Here is a 17,354-nt window from a genome sequence, read left to right as displayed (position 1 = left end):
AATTGTTTCTTTAATTTTAATAGAATCTGCCTTGGCAAATAAAAAATTAAATCCTTTCATTTTAATAGAATCCTGATTTGGCGAATACCAAAAGCCTAGGGAAAAAAAAAAAGGCCTGATGTGTGTTAAAGAGACTGTGTTTACTGATTTCCTGACTTATTCACTCAATAAGCATTTAATGAGGCCTGCTAGATGCTTTGGGAGATGGAAAGGATTATGGTTAACTAGTAGTCTCCGACTTATACCCATGAAACTTCTAAAGTTATACATAGCAATGGAAATTTACATGCTAACAGGAAAGGTACTGATGGGAATGGATGAAGAAACCCAGAGGAAGAGGGGGAGTCAGGGAGGGAATGCTGGGCTTCTGGGGGCTGCCTCCCAAGAGGGGCGAGCCAGGGACTGCAGGTCTTGGGAGTGAGCAGGCAGAGAGCCATGAGAGACAGAGGGACCCCGGCTGTGAGCACCAGCCTGTTTGAGCCTGGAGTGGGATGTTTAGCACAGGCATGGTGTCCTTGAGTTGTCTGCAGAATGTGTTCCTGGTTCTTGGTCTAAGATGAACTGGAGAAGATGAAGAGACGAAAGAGAAGGAATGAGCCATTGACCAGCAACTGTGTGAGGCACGCTCTGCCCCTCTGCCCGTGGGATAAGTAATTGACATTCAGGTGACCCTGGGAGGAATGGAAAGTAGGTGGCCATGCCCCGCATGAAGGGAAAATGCGGGGCAGTGGGTGCCGGGAGATTTTTTTAGGCAGAATGCATGGGGCTTGGGGCTTGGCACTTGGGTAGAATGTCAAAAGCGAAGGAGAAGAGGGACCAAAGATAACTAACTGGTTTCCACTTGGGATACTGGGAAATGTGGTTCTGATGAAAGAGAATGGAGAAATGGAAAAAAACAAAAACAAAAACCCTGGTTTTGGAGGGGAAGTTGATGAATTCGGTTTTGGTTTCATAAGACCTGTATTTCTGGAAAGAACCAAGAAATTCTTTCAGATAATAAGCTACTGATATACTGATTTCCAAAGGCAATTCCTCACATTCTTTTTCATTCTTTCTGTGTCTTGACTTTTCCCCTCTTATATTTTCCTTAATTGTTATGACCTTGTTTTCATGACTTATAAATCTCCAAGAACCTATTTTTATTTTTTTCTTAACACACTCTTCTCCTCATGTTTGTTAGCAGCAGAAGCCATTGTGGTTAGAAGACACAAAACCATTCCACAGGAAAAAGTTTAAAACTTCATTGTTAAACAAAGATGGATAGTTTTTCTTCCAGTCACTATTCTCCAAAATGTCCCATTATAAATAGAGTTGTTTTTTAAACATGTAAACACTGTGTCTGTCAAGAATGTCATTCTCCAATCAATTTTTTAAAATGATCAGTGTCAACTTTTCTCCTTTATTTTGGGAAAGGAGAACATAAAACTATCTTTATTTGCAGATGACATAATGGTCCATATAGAAAATGCTTAGGAATCCATAAATATTCTAGAATTAAATGAGTTTATCAAAGCCACAGGATAACAGGTCAACATGCACAATCAATTGTATTTGTATGTATTAGCAATAAATAATTGAAAATTGAGATTTACAAAATACCAATTATAACAGCATCGACAATATTAAATACTTAGGGATATATTTAACAAAATATGCCCAAGACCTGCACCATACTGGTGGGTCAGAAGGTTCATTATTGTAAAACTATCACTTAAATTGGTGATACTTCCAGTAAAAAGCCCCAGCAGGAGTTCTTACAGAAACTGATGTTATTTCTAAAATTTGTATGAAAAGCAAAAAACCTAGGATATGCAAAATACTTCTCAAAAAGAGAAAATTTAGTGACTTATTCTATGTGATTTTATTTTAAACAGAAAAATTATGAATAACTAGGATTAACAGAATGATGAGTCACAACATTTTAGAGAGACAGATCTTTCCATTTACCTAATGAGTATTTATTATAGCTGATTTTTTTCAGACAGACTCAAGGCATTTTAATGAAAGTGAACAGTCTACCCAGTTATTGCTGATTTTTTAATGTCATCTTTTCTTATATGTATTATTGGCCCTTGTAGTAAAAACATTGTTAATCTGTTGCCATGTTATTTTCTGTACTGTTAACACTAAGATAGACATTCAGACCATGGTCAGAAATACTGAATCATTTTAGAAAATAAATACACCTGATTACATACAGGTAAAAGGTTAAGATGGGGTGGCAATTAGATGCATTAATTTAGAAATTGGCATTAGAAGAGAGTGGGGAATTGAGAAGCAAATTCATTCGTTAAGAAAGAGTAATGGTGAATTAAACGCGGCACGGCATTCCCATATTCTTTCTGCCAGGAGAAAATCAGACTGTTTAGTTTTCCAAACTATGATTTAACAATAGTGTCTCTCCTTAGACAGTTGTGTCTAAGAAGAGAAAGAATAGTTACCTCACATGGTCATTCTATTTTTGCATTTCAGGTCAGTTCTGTTCTTTTTGCATATGTGTCATTTCATTGATCATCTTTCTTCTTTGTCAGTTTCTGTGGATTTCTCCCCCACCATTCATATATTTTATTCTTGCTCTCCAGGTGTATGTAACAGTGTCCCTCCTTCAAGCCATCTGATCCCACTGATTCATCAAATGCTCAATGGCCTCTGCGGTGTTCCGTCTCTTCAAAGTGTGAGTCAGCCTCTCTAACTCTGGATTACTGTCTAATTTGATCTGGTCAGTTCTAAAGGTATTAGGTAATATTAGACCCATCTCCGGCCCCATGGAATTACATATAATATCTCTCCCCTATTTTCTGCCATGCCAAAAATCAATGTATAAGAAAGATGAATAAATCATTTTTCCAACTGTAATAAGATCATTGCATTTTAATTACTGAGCCAGGAGAATCTTTCCTCGGAGCAGATGTTGAACCCAGGTCATCTGGGAGAACACCAGGCAAACTCACCAATATAAGATGACCGAAAAGCAGCCTGTGAGGAAAGATCCTTTTACAAGATTTTAAGCAGAGGTCTTGTAATTAAAAGGTAATTACTATTGTTCATGTATTTATTTTTTCATTCATTAGTATTTAAGGATGCTTTATAATTTTCAAACTTAAGAAATGAATGGGAGTTATCTGAATTATTTCTGATTTAAGTTCTTTTTGTGCCATGATTGTCCTCAGTCATTGTTAAGATTTGGTTCTTAGACGTATGCAGTTATACATGGGCTCATTTCCAACTCTGAATTACTCAGTCATGGAGCTGGGTAAGGAACTGTGATTATGGAACAAAGGAAAACATTTTGTGCCTAATGGTATAGACAGGATAAACCTTTATAAATATTTAAGACATCAATCCTTAAGGCGCACACACAGTCATTTTTATTACTGTACTCTGACTAATAAAACAAATTTCTTTTGTTAAAAAGCAGTACTCTTAAATAATATACATTAACCAAATTCACTCAAAAGTCTAGAGCTCAGAAAAAATTAATTTTTTAAGTAATACTATGCTTAAATATCTAGATTTTTCTTGTATAGAAAGTAGCAAGTAACTTTACTCAATGCTACCATGGTAATTTTACAGTTGTCTCAAAATAGTTGATAAACATTTCTGTGATGTTCAAAACATAATCTTAACATGTGTTTATTACACTTGAAATAGGTCCAAATGAAACTCAGAAAGCAATCCCGTTCCTCCTTAACTATTTGTACAATGGATCTGGAATAAGTTTTAGAATGTTTTAGGAAAATTGAAACATTTCACACATACAGTACTGATTCAGGATACTTTTATATAGGAAACATATGTACATAACTTGTATTTATTAAACGGGCATTAGAAACGAAACTCTCTGATTAACGTCCCCAGGGAGAGAATAAGCAAAGCATTTCTCCTTCTATGAACACATTCTTTGGTGTCTCCCTCAATCTCTTCTCCCCTTTTCTCCACCCCTACCCCAAGTAATTCTAAATGCATGTGTGCACGTGCGCACACACACACGCACGCACTCACACTCAGTCACATATCCTTCATTGCTGTGTGGAAAGGGCAGTGAAACAAAGAGGTCATGTTGAAACAGGACAAAAAAGGAGGAGATAAAAAATGAAGAAAGGGTTAAAAATGGTCTAATTGAACAGCATTCAAGAAGGAAGGAATACAGATAGAAACAAGATGAAAAGGAATGCAGGGGGAGAGGTAGAGGTTCCGGAAAGAAGTTTAAAAAGAATAAAGAGAAAATACGAATGAGATATAAGAAAATGTTGAGGAAGGAAAGTGATGCACACAAATGGATTATAGAAGTAGATGAGAGAGAGAGAGAGAGAGAGAGAGAGAGAGAACCAAGGGGATTAAAGATCAAATGCAGGGGGAAAAATCAGAAAAATTAAAAGGCTGAAGATACCAAGAGTATTAGGAGACAGAGAAAAATGTTGAAGAAAAAAGATATCTGGGGGAAAAGGGGGCTTAGAAATACAAACTCAGAAATATAAATGTATCTTAAAAATTAAACACATCATGTTTTGTAATAGGAGTAAAAGAGAGCTTTTACTCCTATTCTGGTGTTGTTTAAAAAGTAAAAAATAGAAATTGGCAAAGCATTGGGCCTTCAAGCTGTAACTCTGACATGAATAAGTTCTGTGGCCACCACAGGACAGTGCTTGGTGGCTTGGTTTCCTTGTTCACAGAGTGGAAGAGGACATCAGTTGTCCTCTTAGCGTCCTTTCCACACCAAAATTCAACGAAATAAAACAGAGCCACACAGTGAAGTAGAAACGAATTTTTAAATTAAAATTAATGTTTGGAGTTTGTTAGTTTATCTTTCTCTTATTGAAATTTATATAACTGCACTTCTAGCAGTTGCTGACAGGTGCCCTTGGCACACTGCGTGGCCAGCGTGGTGCTACAGGGGACAGGCTGACAGATTTGTACATAGGATTCAACTTTTCTGGCACTGTTGTCTCATTCTACTATGGATATTCCAATCTCTAGAAAGCCACTTTCTCTCATCGGTTGTATGTGGAGTATCAGGATCAACTTTGGGTCATTTCTAAGGTCAGAGCTGGGGTTGGGGAGTGTGGCATATGGAAGTGCATCGTTTCTTAGCTGGGGATAAAACCACCGCAAACTGGGAGTGGATAAAGATTGATAAGGAGCCAGGAGGAACAAGGAGAGAGCCAAGTAGGAGTCAGAGCCGCTCCTAGGTGTGTAGGTGTAAGTCTTCCAAGAACTTGACTAGCTCCCAAAATCATGGACCTCTTCTTCAATTAAAAAATAGCTTTTTCTTTTTTTCTTTATCATTATCAATGCCTTTAGAATCAATTGCCCTTAAAACACGGTTTAAGGTAGACTTGGCAGGAAATGTCAGCAGCGTTACCTAAGCAGCATACCCTGATTCGTAACAAGCTCACTTTGGATTTCTTTAGAAATAGAAGCTCAATGTTATGTCATCATCGGCGGAAGACATTTCAGTTTCAAGCTCTAAGAGGGAGAATCTGGGAGAACAACAACTTTTAAGAAATGCATAGGAGGGAGCCTCTCTCATACCTTTACGGGGTTTCCTGGGAGCTGGAAAAGGGAGCCTTTACATCATCTTGCTGGGCTAAAACTTCCTCTTGCTTCATTTACATTTTTCTTTTAAGGCACAGGTCTTTTTTGTGGTCCACGGAAGGAAACCCAGGCTCCTTTGCGTTTTAAGCCTTCATTCGGCATCCCAGTCCAGTGAGAAGGAAGAGAACCAGCCTCAAACCCTGGACAGGGTCTCCTTGGCTGCCTTTCAAGTGGGTGATGCCTTCAAGCCTTTAGGAATGGATGTAGTGTGGGCTTTCTTAGTCTTTTACCCAAGTTTCTGACATCCACAGCAGAGCCATGAAAACCTTCCTAGTTTTATTCCATAGCCTGATTTTGGACCTGCGAAATGGAGGCTTTGAACAGCAGGCACAGAGCGCTGTTCTGCCTTGGAGGGTGGGAGGTGGAGAGAGCCATTCCTTGTCTTTGGGAGTTGGAGAAGGGCTGCCAGCACCCAGCTGGGGCGAAGTGGGTTTGTCAGAGTTCTTACTCATTTGCTCTCCTCCAGTAGCTTTAATAGGAAATACGAATCTAAGCCCAAACACGTAATTCAAGCTGAAAAAATGTGTTGTGCCGACACCGACTTGGGCCTCCTGGGGGCCTTCTAAGACCTGAGCATGTGTGATGTTTTAGCTCAATGATGGGCCTCCACTCATCAACATGAGAGGTGGGAATCAAGCCATTCAATCATTTTGACCAAGATTTGACCTACGTAAAATGCATTTTAAAATATGTGCTTACTTCAAGGGAATAGAAACAATATTGTTTACTGAGGCCTTTGCCAATTGTCTGGAAAAATAAAAGCCTAGTGGTTGATAATTTGAATTGCTCGGTTTTAACCTGGACCCAAAAGGAAAAGGAACTTCCAAGGGTTTGCTGGGCAAGGGGTGGGAGGAGGGGGCAGGAGGACGGCCCAGATAATTATGGTGGTTTTTGAAGAAACCTGTTTTGTAATTTGTTAAGAAAAATCTTTTAATAGAAAATCCCAAGAGATCTTTTAAGCATTCTTTTTCTTTCATTATAGTTCAGTTCATGTCGAGCAGCTACCTGATTGGGCTCTGTCTCCAGCCCTGCCTCCTGTGAGTACTTGAAGACATGGAAGACACGTCTATCGATGTCAACCATAGAAGACATGGTTGACAACCTTGGGGAATTTACAATCCCATATAAGAAAACAGCCAACAAAAGGACCAAGATGTTTGGATGTTTGCAAGGTGACTTCAGGATCATTTATTATTCTGTAACCCGGCAAGGATCATATCAGGGCCTACTTCATGCGCGAGGTGGTGGCACGAGGGTTAAAATGAAATCATACGAAAAGAACTTAGCACCATGCCAGGCACACTATACGTACTTAAAAATATTATCTGTGACATCGTGACTATTATAGTTATTATGCTACATGACAGGTCTTTTTTCTTGGCTTCATCAGCCTGAGACTGAAATAGTCATAACAACAGAAATGAAGAAAGTATTTCCCTACGTTGATCTGAAGAACTGGGGACCCTCCTAGACCTGGTAAGTCCCTACTTTCCCATTCAAGCTGCCTTGACTTTCTCAAAGGTTGACTCTCACACTCCAGCCCACCCCGCCTTCACCAGTGGTCTCCAGCATATCTAACCCTCTCTTCACATGGACTTTTCTGTTTCTCCCTCTAGGGGTGAGTCAATCTGCTTAGAGCAGGACCATCCAGCCACCTGGGTCCCCCACTGGAATAGCTCTATTTCTTCCATAGTTAAGAACGAAGTATGTTTGCAGATGGCAAAGACCATCATCATTCACTTTTAGCTGTATTTCATCACTTTAGTACTAATATTGAATTCGTTTCTTGCCTAATCTATGCAGACTTCCTGGGGACAATAGTCTCCTAAATGAGTTTTGAATTTAATCTGACTATTCCTGGCATAAAAATCTATAAAAGAAAGGAAGCCAGGAGATTTATGAAGAAACAAATGCAGAGGGTAATATACGGGCTCCCCACCCTCAGGGGCATCCAGTGGGGCTCAGAGCCTTCATGTGTGTGTTTACCAAGCAGCCCAGGTGATCATTCTCAGTGAACTTTGAGACACATTGGGAGGGAGCTGTCAAGACAGGACAGGAGACGGAGAATGGGTCCAGGACTTTGAAGACAAGAGCTCGGAATTTGAATTTGCTGTGGTGGGCAATAGGGAAACACTTAATTATAACCAGAAGGATCATGAAATCCACTGACTGTCATACTTCCTGCTTGTCAACTCACATGGTAGGCAGAAGGAGTCTGTTTTAAAATATTTTATAGAAATACAAATGCAAACAATAAGGGCCAGTCCTTTGCAAACTTTGAGGAGTTATAATACTCACTGCTGGCAAAGATGACTTTCTGCATTACATTTACAATATAAATTAGTACAACACTTTTGGAAAGCAATTTATTAATACACAGAGCTATTAAAATTTCTTGCTCTTTGACCCAGTAATTCCACTTCCAGCAATCTAATCCAAAATGTAAAACAAGCCATACAGTTGAAGATTCATCACAGCACTGTTTATAACAGTGAAGGGTTATGCAACCTTTAATATGTTAAATATGTTGACACAGAAAAACACTTAATATATAACACTAAGTGAAAAAAGCAGGGTCTAAACCTGTATGTTTGCAACTATTTAAAAGCATCTTTAGGAAATAAAGGACCAGAAAAAATATATAAAAATTATAACCATTGTATTTAAGGAGGAGGATTTTATTTTATTTTTTTCTCTTTTCTCCAAACTTTAGGTCATGAGATTACCTTACTTCCTGATGAAAAATAAAATTATAAAGTCAGTTTGCTTTAAAATTAGCTTATATCATAACTCATTTGCTAACTATAAATTCAATTTATATTCTAAAACTTCTATGAACCAGTGCCATACTTTTCATGATTTCCTGGAAATGGAAATAAAACGAGAGAAATGTGAAAGCTTTGGTAACTTTGTTATGGAGACAAATTAGTGGACAGAAATCAGCTTTATTTTAGTTTTATCTGGATCTAAACTTTCTCATAAAATAACTCAATATTGCTGAAATGAAGACAATTGAGTACTTTGGAGAGACAACTCAGTTATATTCATAGAGTAAACTTTCTTTCCTGGACCTACAGCTTATTACATTCCTGGTGCTTTGGTGTTTTTTCTTTTCTTCCTTTTAATTTTTTTTTAATAACATTCTATTAGGAAAATTTTTAAAACATACAGAAAAGTTGAAGAATTATGGAATGAATCACATAAACACACCACATAGGTCCAAACTTAGCTTTAATTTCTCACCAACTGATTAGTTTATTAGAAGAAAAAATCATATATATACAATATATATATTTGTTTCTAAAATCTAAAATATAGTTCATGTTTTATCATTAATGTGGTAGAAATTGAATGCTAGGCACTTGCAGCTTCACTACTAAAACAAAAAATGTCAGATATTTGTCAAGTGGAAGAAAAAGATATAGAAGGTTTGTCTGAGCTACCACCTTGGAAGCAAATTTTCCCTCAGAATTTTCTCCAACAGGGCAGCATTCTTTCCTTCCTTACCTCAAGGGGCTCCTCTCTACTTGTGGAATCCAGCACTGTCTTCTGTATAGTATTTGCATTATGGAATCCTGTGGTTAATATTTTATTACAGAGGTTAACATTTTACCTTCAGTGTATGATTTCTGTGCAGCCAAATACTATGTTTAAAGTGAATTTTCCTCCCATGGAAGACACATCTTTTAAATTATAACATAAACAAGAAGGGAAATAATTCAGTTTGCAAAGTTGGATTTCTGTCAGTGTTTTCAAGAATACATATCGATGTTCAAGAAAATTTTTTTTTTTTTTTTTTGCGGTATGCGGGCCTCTCACTGTTGTGGCCTCTCCCGTTGCGGAGCACAGGCTCCGGACGCACAGGCTCAGCGGCCATGGCTCATGGGCCCAGCTGCTCTGCGGCATGTGGGATCTTCCCGGACCGGGACACGAACCCATGTCCCCTGCATTGGCAGGTGGACTCTCAACCACTGCGCCACCAGGGGAGCCCTCAAGAAAAAATTTTAAAGTGATATTTGCCTGAAAACCTGAACATCTGGTGAGGCAGTCTTTAATAGTGCAAAGAATTTGTACTTCAGCACCCCACAGCTCTGAGTTCAAAGCCCCATTCTGCCATTTCCTAGCTGTGTGAGCCTGGAAAAGTTACCCCACTTCTCTGGACCTTCCTTAAATTGAGTTAATAAAATCTACATTGCAATCTTTTTATGCAAAGTAAATGTTTAGTACAATGTTTTGCACACAGTAAATGTTTTAGAAAGACCATTTTTATTACTATTATTGTTTTATTATTATATAATTACTTGACTTTCTAATTCTCCCTTCATTTATGTAATGGAAGCAGTCACATCTAATTAACAAGAGTATTATGAGCATGAAATGAGGCGTGTAATGTTCTTTGCAAATTTCTAAAGATCCATGTCATTAATTTAAGATGATTGTTTCTATTATTATAATGGGATGATCCCCAACTTATCAACTGCAAGTGATCCTATCAAGGTCGCTGATGTCATCATTGCTAAATCCAAAGGTGACTTTGCAGTTATGATCTTTTGTGACCCCGTGGCTGTTGAGCCCCCTTGGCTCCTTCAGCTGTGGCCTTTCTTTTGCTTCTAGGGCCCTGTACTCTCCTTATTTTCCTCTTGTCCCCTCTGGATGTTCCTTCTCAGTCCATCTGTGACTTCTCTTCCACTAGAGCTCCTCAAACATTGGGCTTCCTTAGGATGTTGTCTTCTCTTCAAATTCTACTTGTTCTGATTGATGAGCTCACCTACATCTTTGTCTTCCATTGCCTCCTTGATGCTGACGACCCCTGTGCCTTATCTTCAGCCCAAACCCATCCTGAGCTTCAAAGCCAAACATCCAACCACCCACTGGCCCTTTCCACCTGGACATCCCACAGACACCTCAAGCCCAGTGTATTCAAATGGGCCCTGGTCCATTTGGGCATTGAAAGGCATCACCATTCACAGATTTGCTCAAGCCAGAAACCTCAGGACTGTTTTCGAATTCTCCCTTTCCCTCACCTCCCATGTCCAATTAGTCATTAAGACTTGTCAACTCTTCCTCTGAAATAGCTCTCAAAATACACATGTATATGTAAATCTATATTCGTAAATATAAATTAAACTTAGAAATGTAGGACTCTGTGCTATAAGAGAAGCTTGTCTCCCCCTTTAAATGGAAATGTTGGTAGTATTAAAAATAGAGCAGCAAGCACTCATTATGAAAAGATCTTGTGGTTACCAGGGGTTGGGAGAGCAGAGAGAGGAGGTATTAGTCAAAAAGCAGCAAGTTTCAGTTACACAAGATGAATAAGGTCCTAGAGATCTACTGCACAGCACAGAGTGTATACATATACATATACAATACAGTATAACAGTACCATATTGTATACTAGAAGATTTGCTAAGAGAGTAGATCTTATGTTAATTGTCTTATCACTAAATAATAATAATTAATAAAGAGGACAGGAGTAAACTTTTGGAGGTGACATGTATAGCATAGATTGTGGTGCTGGTTTCATGGGTGTATACTTATTTCCAAACTCATCAGGTTGTACACATTAAGTATGTATAACTTATTTTTTTTGGAGAGTTAGAATACCACATAGGTTATTTTATTTATTTTTTAAATTAATTTTTATTGGAGTATGGTTGATTTACAGTGTTGTATTAGTTTCTGCTAACACAACAGCTGATTTTGTTAACACACAACTGATTCACAGCTAAGTGAATCAGTTATACATAAACATATACCCACTCTTTTTTAGATTCTTTTCCCATATAGGTCATTACAGAGTACTGAGTAGAGTTCACCCTGCTATACAGTAGGTTCTTATTAGTTATCTATTTTATATACAGTAGTGTATATATGTCAATCCCAATCTCCCAATTTATCCCTCCCCCCCACTTCCCCCTTGGTAACCATAAGTTTATTTTGTACATCTATGGCTCTATTTCTGTTTTGTAAATAAGTTCATTTGTACAACTTTTCATGTCAATCATACTTCAACAAAGTATAAGAAAAGAAATGATCCAGACTGTTGGGAGATACTAAATAATTCTAAAGATAAAACGGTCAAATACTGTCATTTGTATCTATAAGGATAAGAAAAGCTATGCCGTGTGGCAGGTTATAATGTGTGAATTGAATGTGGTAGTGACATATATAAGTAAAATGGCAGAGATCTAATCTGAAAAAACTGGGTGTGAATCAAAGGGGCTGCAGAATCCAAATGGGAAATGCAGCAGATGCCTTTTGCTGTCACTTTAGAGCTGCGGTGGCTTAGCACGCGCTTTCTTATTCCACTTGGCCACCGCCTGCCAAATGAGAATAACACACTTCACATCAGAAGGGAAGTGCCAAAATATTGAGAACTTCTTTATGACATCAACCCTAAGCTCATGGTCTCCATCATTCAGCCTTTTATTGTTCCTTGCAAAGAGATTTTATCCAGAGTACATCAGCTATAAATGCAAAGGGCATGCGGCTTCAGCTTGGAAAATTTACGTACGAAGTGTCCTAATTGACTTAGATCCTTAAGACTGTCCACATTAGTGGCTAATTAACTTTAAAAAAAAAAAAAGAGAGAAGGAAATAAAACTACTTTTGGCTTAAAAAAAAAACAAACCCGGAGTTTACACTTTATGTTCAGTCTAAGATCAAGTATGCACTTTTAACCTTTCACCTTCTGACTGTGCTGTGTAAGGGCCAGGTCAGCCTCCAAACAGGACCTCTTCCAAGTGACTGGTATTTTTTATTGGTTTTCAGTATACGACGTTGAAGCACTTTATTGTCCAAAAGTAATTATATTTATTTAAGACTGTTACTGGAGGAGGGAAAATAAATATCCAGTGGGCCTTTATAAAGTTTTTAATATAACTTTCTGTAAAGTATTAAAAAGCATACATACTTATTTCCACTTTTCATACTCTTTTTTGCTTACTAATCACATAAGAAATATTTATCCTTTCTATTTATGTGCACTAAAAATCCTTAAGGAACTAAGACAACACCACTACCACAATTGTTTTACTTTAAATGACACTATTTTCAAAGATTTTTTTTAAAAAAACCTCTCTCTTCCTTTAATCACCAATTACTCTTTCTTGCTCTCCTCTGAGTATATCAGTCCTGGACAGCTAGACCAGACTTTTTAAAACAGTTGCTTTAAGAAAACAAAAAATGGGGAGATTGGGATTGACATATATACACTAATACGTATAAAATGCATAACTAATAAGAACCTGCTGTATAAAAAAAATAAAATTCAAAAAAAAAAGAAAACAAAAAATGATTTAATAAAAAGAAAAAATATATACTATTTCCTTAGAACCTGTGCAGTATTATCATCTTATATAGTAATCTCTCTGTGCCTCAGTTTTTCCATCTACAAAATAGGAATAATAATAGTGCCTATGTTCCAGGGTTGCTGGGAAGATTGAACGTGCTAATGTATAAAGACTTAGAACACTGCCTGGCATGTGGAAAGCACCCTGTGTATAGGCTATCGTTATTATTTTCCCCAAAGGAACCAATTACCTTGCATTCTATGGAACAGCAATACTGAACTTATAGATCCCCATAGGTACCACACTGCTTGATGGCTTCATTCATGCTGTTCCCTCTGCCTGGAATGACTTTCCTTACTTTGCTTGTCTATTTCCAAGTCTGATTCATCTTGAGAAACCCCTGTTCAGCTCTAATAGCACCTCTTCTGGGAAGGCTTCCTTGAAAACCTTCTCCCATCCCACGTGAAGATTCCAGATCTCTTCCCCCTGGGCTGTCTCTTTACTTTGAGTATGCTTCCACTATTGTTGTTATGATACTGAATTATAATTTATTTGCTTACATTTCTGTCTGTGTTCTTAAAGTCAGGGACTATGTAGGACTGCCTGATTCCTAGGAGGTTTTCAGTTCATGCTCCTGGAATTGAAGTATTATTCAGTAGCATCATGTTTCTGTGAAGGAAAGAGAAGCAAATTAGATGCCATACATTTTACAAAGAATTAGGATTTCAGAAAGCCTACAATTACTAGTCAGGACAAGGAAAGCCAGCAATATGCAAATCACCTCACTCATCTTTAAAGTCAATTTGTTTCTTCAACACTATTTATTGACCACTTTCTCTGGGCCTAGTCCTGCCCTTGATCCTTGGAGTGCAGAAATGAGAAAAAAAAAAAAAAAGCAATCTCTACTCTCATGGAGCTATTGTTCTAGCAGGAGGGAGTCAGACAACAAACAATACATGCAAATAAAAAGTAAATTATGGGGCTTCCCTGGTGGTGCAGTGGCTGAGAGTCCGCCTGCCGATGCAGGGGATACGGGTTCGTGCCCTGGTCCGGGAAGATCCCACATGCCGCGGAGCGGCTAGGCCCGTGAGCCATGGCCGCTGAGCCTGCGCGTCCAGAGCCTGTGCTCCGCAACGGGAGAGGCCACAACAGTGAGAGGCCCGCGTACCACAAAAAAAAAAAAAAAAAAAAAAAAGAGGAAAAAGCCACACATAAATTTGAGGCTTTCACAGTCATACTTCAAAATGAGCCAGGCCAGGAAAAATATCTAAGAGCTTGGAGACAATTCTGAGTTTCATCCCAGGCCTCTCAGTAGTTTGTACAATGCAACAGCATTTGGACAAGAGTGATGGGAAATGATTCCTCTGTAACTTTGGGGTATATTTATATTGTGGAGACTTGGGCAACTCTAATAATATCTTGCAATGAATCATTTCATTCATTCATTCAACAATATTTATTAAGTGCTTACTATGTGTCAGGCACTGTTCTAGACCCTAGGGAGATAGCAGTGAATAAACAGCCCAAAATCCTCCTCTTTATGGAGTCAATTGAAGAATATACAAAAATATATGTCAGATGGTGGCAAGGGCTCTGGAGAAAAATAAAGCAGGGTTAGGACAAGTGTCAAAAGCAGTGGAGTCAGGAAGATCACTATTTTATACAAAGCAGCCAGAGAAGTGCTCTCTGATGAAATGACAGTTGGAAGACACTTGAAGAAAGGAAGGGTACAACCATTAGGATATAAGAGGATTCCAGGCAGAGAAACCGCTAGTGCAAAGGGCCTGAGGCAGGAGTGTATGGGAATAAATAATGCGTCATGGTTTATGGATCACTTTCACATTCTTTCTTTTATTTCATCCTCATCAGATCCTTGGAAAATAGAAAAGACAAGTTATTATTTTTTCCCTTTTACCAATGAACAGACGGAGGGCACAGTAGTGGTTTGGTGAAGAAATGCAAATAAGTGGTTTCTGGAGAACTTGAACCCAAGTCAACCCAAGTTAATGCTTGTCCACCCACTACCCCCTAGATACCTTGAGGAAGCCAGACATGCTGCAGGGCCTCTCACAGACCTTCAGGAATAAGCAAAGCAGCAAGTGACTTAGGTGTTCACCGTGTGCAGTTTGTGGGCAGGAGCCCTGGAATTGAGCATCCGTCAGAATCACAGAATGTTCACTATTGCTTCTGACCCAGCATGAACAACACTGACAGACACAGAGGGGACCCATCTCGGTCTGCAAGGAATATGCTGTTTAAGACTTTTCTGAGTCCCTATTTCCTGACCCAGGATCCGACTCTTCCCACGATGCCTGGGAGCGCAAACACCCCTCCCTTCAGGGGAAATCTGACCTCTCACCCACAAGAGTGCGGTCTCAGCTCCGACCCCATTCCCCACCAGGGCGATGGCTGCAGAGCACAATATCCCAACAGCAGTACCGTTCCCAGCCCTGGGGGATTCAGCCTTAAATAATACCACATGTCTGACATTCCCGGACAGTCCTGCTTCCAGCTTTGCCCAGCCCGGCCCAATTTCTTTTTTTTTATGGTGGTTTTCCTGCTTGAAGTAAAGGTTATGCCTGCACAGCCCTCCTGCAGCTTTATCAGTCTCAGTTCCCCAGCTCCTGTCAGCAACTGCTCAAACAAGAACACACACACACCCCTCCAAAAGAAAACGCAAAAGTATACAGGCTCCTTCACAGCTGTCACAGAACACTGTTAATTTCAGGTAACATACAGGTGAAGTATCATTGTAGTTTCTCTCTCAAATATATGAGTATATATACATGCACATATATACATATGGACTGTATACACATATACAAATGCATACACATGCATATACACACGTACTTAAATGGCTAAACAAATCATTTATTTAGTTTTGTTTAACATTTATCATGTTCTCAGGATTGGCATGGCAAGTTACTGATTTGTGTGAAGGACTGTTTTAGATTACAAAAACAGTCTTAGAAAAATAATTCTTGGACAACTTGCAGTTAACCAGGGAATAAGGATATCAAAAATAGCAAAACCTCCCCACAGCGGACACTGGCAGCCAGGCTTCCGGCCCTCCTCTTGCGCTGGGGTTGTTTGACTCCTTAGATTGATTTATAAATTAGTTTTGCAACAGTGATTCCTATAATCCCCCTGGTGAGATTTTTGGCTGCTTCTTCTTCATGTCTTTTAAATTTATATATAAGTGAAAGCTGTATATATAAATTAGAGTCTTTGGTGTTGGGGGATAAGTCCTACAACCTGATCAGCAGAACATCAAGATGTTCTCAGACCTCTGTTTCTAAGAGTAGATCAGAATATTTTTCTTTGTGTTCTTCCAGTCCTTTGCTTCTGTTTTTACTGATATACAGTTACTTTGACCCAAGTAATTTTATACAGCGCAAAGAAGAGTTGTAATTGTGAGACTATCCAGTTAGGTAGGTGAATATAAATGGCCCAGGTGATGTATGACCACCAAGTCTTCGGTGGACCCACCCTCAGCATTAACCCCCATCTCCTCCACTTTTCGTCTTTAGGTTATCTGTTTGGACTCTGAATATCCAACCTAGACTCTAGACACAGCCATAAAACTGAGTTTCAGACATTGAAGTCTGCTGTCAGAGCAACCAGTGCTTTGATGTCCTGTAACGACGTGAGATCAAAAGAGTTTATAATTTTTTCAAGTTTATTATTTGACCATTATTAATGAAATGTGCTGATCATGTAACTTTACTTTTTGTGCTTCCTTAAGTATTGAGGAAGGCATTTATTTTCATAGAGAGCATTAAAAAATGTGATGATTCTAATTCCCTCTGTAACCCACGGTACCTTCTTCTAAAATTTTAGACCCCTTCCTTCTCTGTGTTATGTAGTGATTTTTCCTGGACATTTAGGAGATAATGCGATGTTTTGGCAGAGATGTTTATTTCCAGGCACTACTGCATTTACTACTCTGTTTGACCTCCAAGTCTGGGGTCATGGATGTTGAATGAAGAAATCCCAAAGTGACCAGATGTGAATTAAATGTGCTGGATAGGAGATGATTCGAGGAATGGCTAGCTGGAAGATGGAACACAGGGCACTGATGGTTTCCTAAGGGCAACATTTATTGGGCAACAGTCTGCCAGCTGGTAAAGGGAGGCACTTGTTCAGTCCTGGTGCTTTATTCTAGCCAAGAGGAAAGGAAAGCCTAAAAGATCAAGTATACAAATGAAAAACAAACATGGAAAGCTGCAAAGTTAAGAACACCAAGAGGGGGAAGCCACAAGGGAACCAGATTATATTTCAGAGTTAAAAAAAAAAAAAAAAGCACAAAAAACCTATAATCTGTCTTGTAAATTAATTCCACACTTAATTTTTGAAATTCCTTCCTATTTCTCCAGACTTGAGACAATGTGAGGGAAATGAAATGTTATAGGGAAGTGGCAGCCAGGCATTTAGTGGTAAACTAGTTTACTTTCACAATTTCCT

The 17,354-nt window shown here is 38.7% G+C and overlaps 2 long non-coding RNA genes across 7 annotated transcripts in view; one reads left to right on the top strand and one right to left on the bottom strand.

Moving 5' to 3' along the window:
• LOC132593335 (uncharacterized) overlaps positions 1-17,354 on the bottom strand; it is a 147,805-nt gene that overhangs the window by 12,393 nt on the left and 118,058 nt on the right. For 3 of the 6 annotated variants that reach the window (XR_009558640.1, XR_009558639.1, XR_009558641.1), the window contains exon 6: positions 13,448-13,556. This is a non-coding gene — a long non-coding RNA (uncharacterized lncRNA). Of the gene's footprint in view, positions 1-9,372; positions 13,557-17,354 lie in introns of those variants that run through there. The other 3 variants (XR_009558638.1, XR_009558636.1, XR_009558637.1) reach the window with 1 other exon arrangement.
• LOC132593336 (uncharacterized) lies at positions 2,814-7,027 on the top strand. Its single transcript, XR_009558642.1, has 3 exons — positions 2,814-3,030; positions 5,628-5,765; positions 6,578-7,027. It is a non-coding gene; the product is annotated as an uncharacterized lncRNA (long non-coding RNA).

Source organism: Globicephala melas, chromosome 14 (assembly GCF_963455315.2).
Source record: "Globicephala melas chromosome 14, mGloMel1.2, whole genome shotgun sequence".
NCBI classification, from domain to species: Eukaryota; Metazoa; Chordata; class Mammalia; order Artiodactyla; family Delphinidae; genus Globicephala; species Globicephala melas.
Note: the sequence above shows the minus strand (reverse complement) of the source record. Positions and strands in the feature narration are given on the sequence as shown.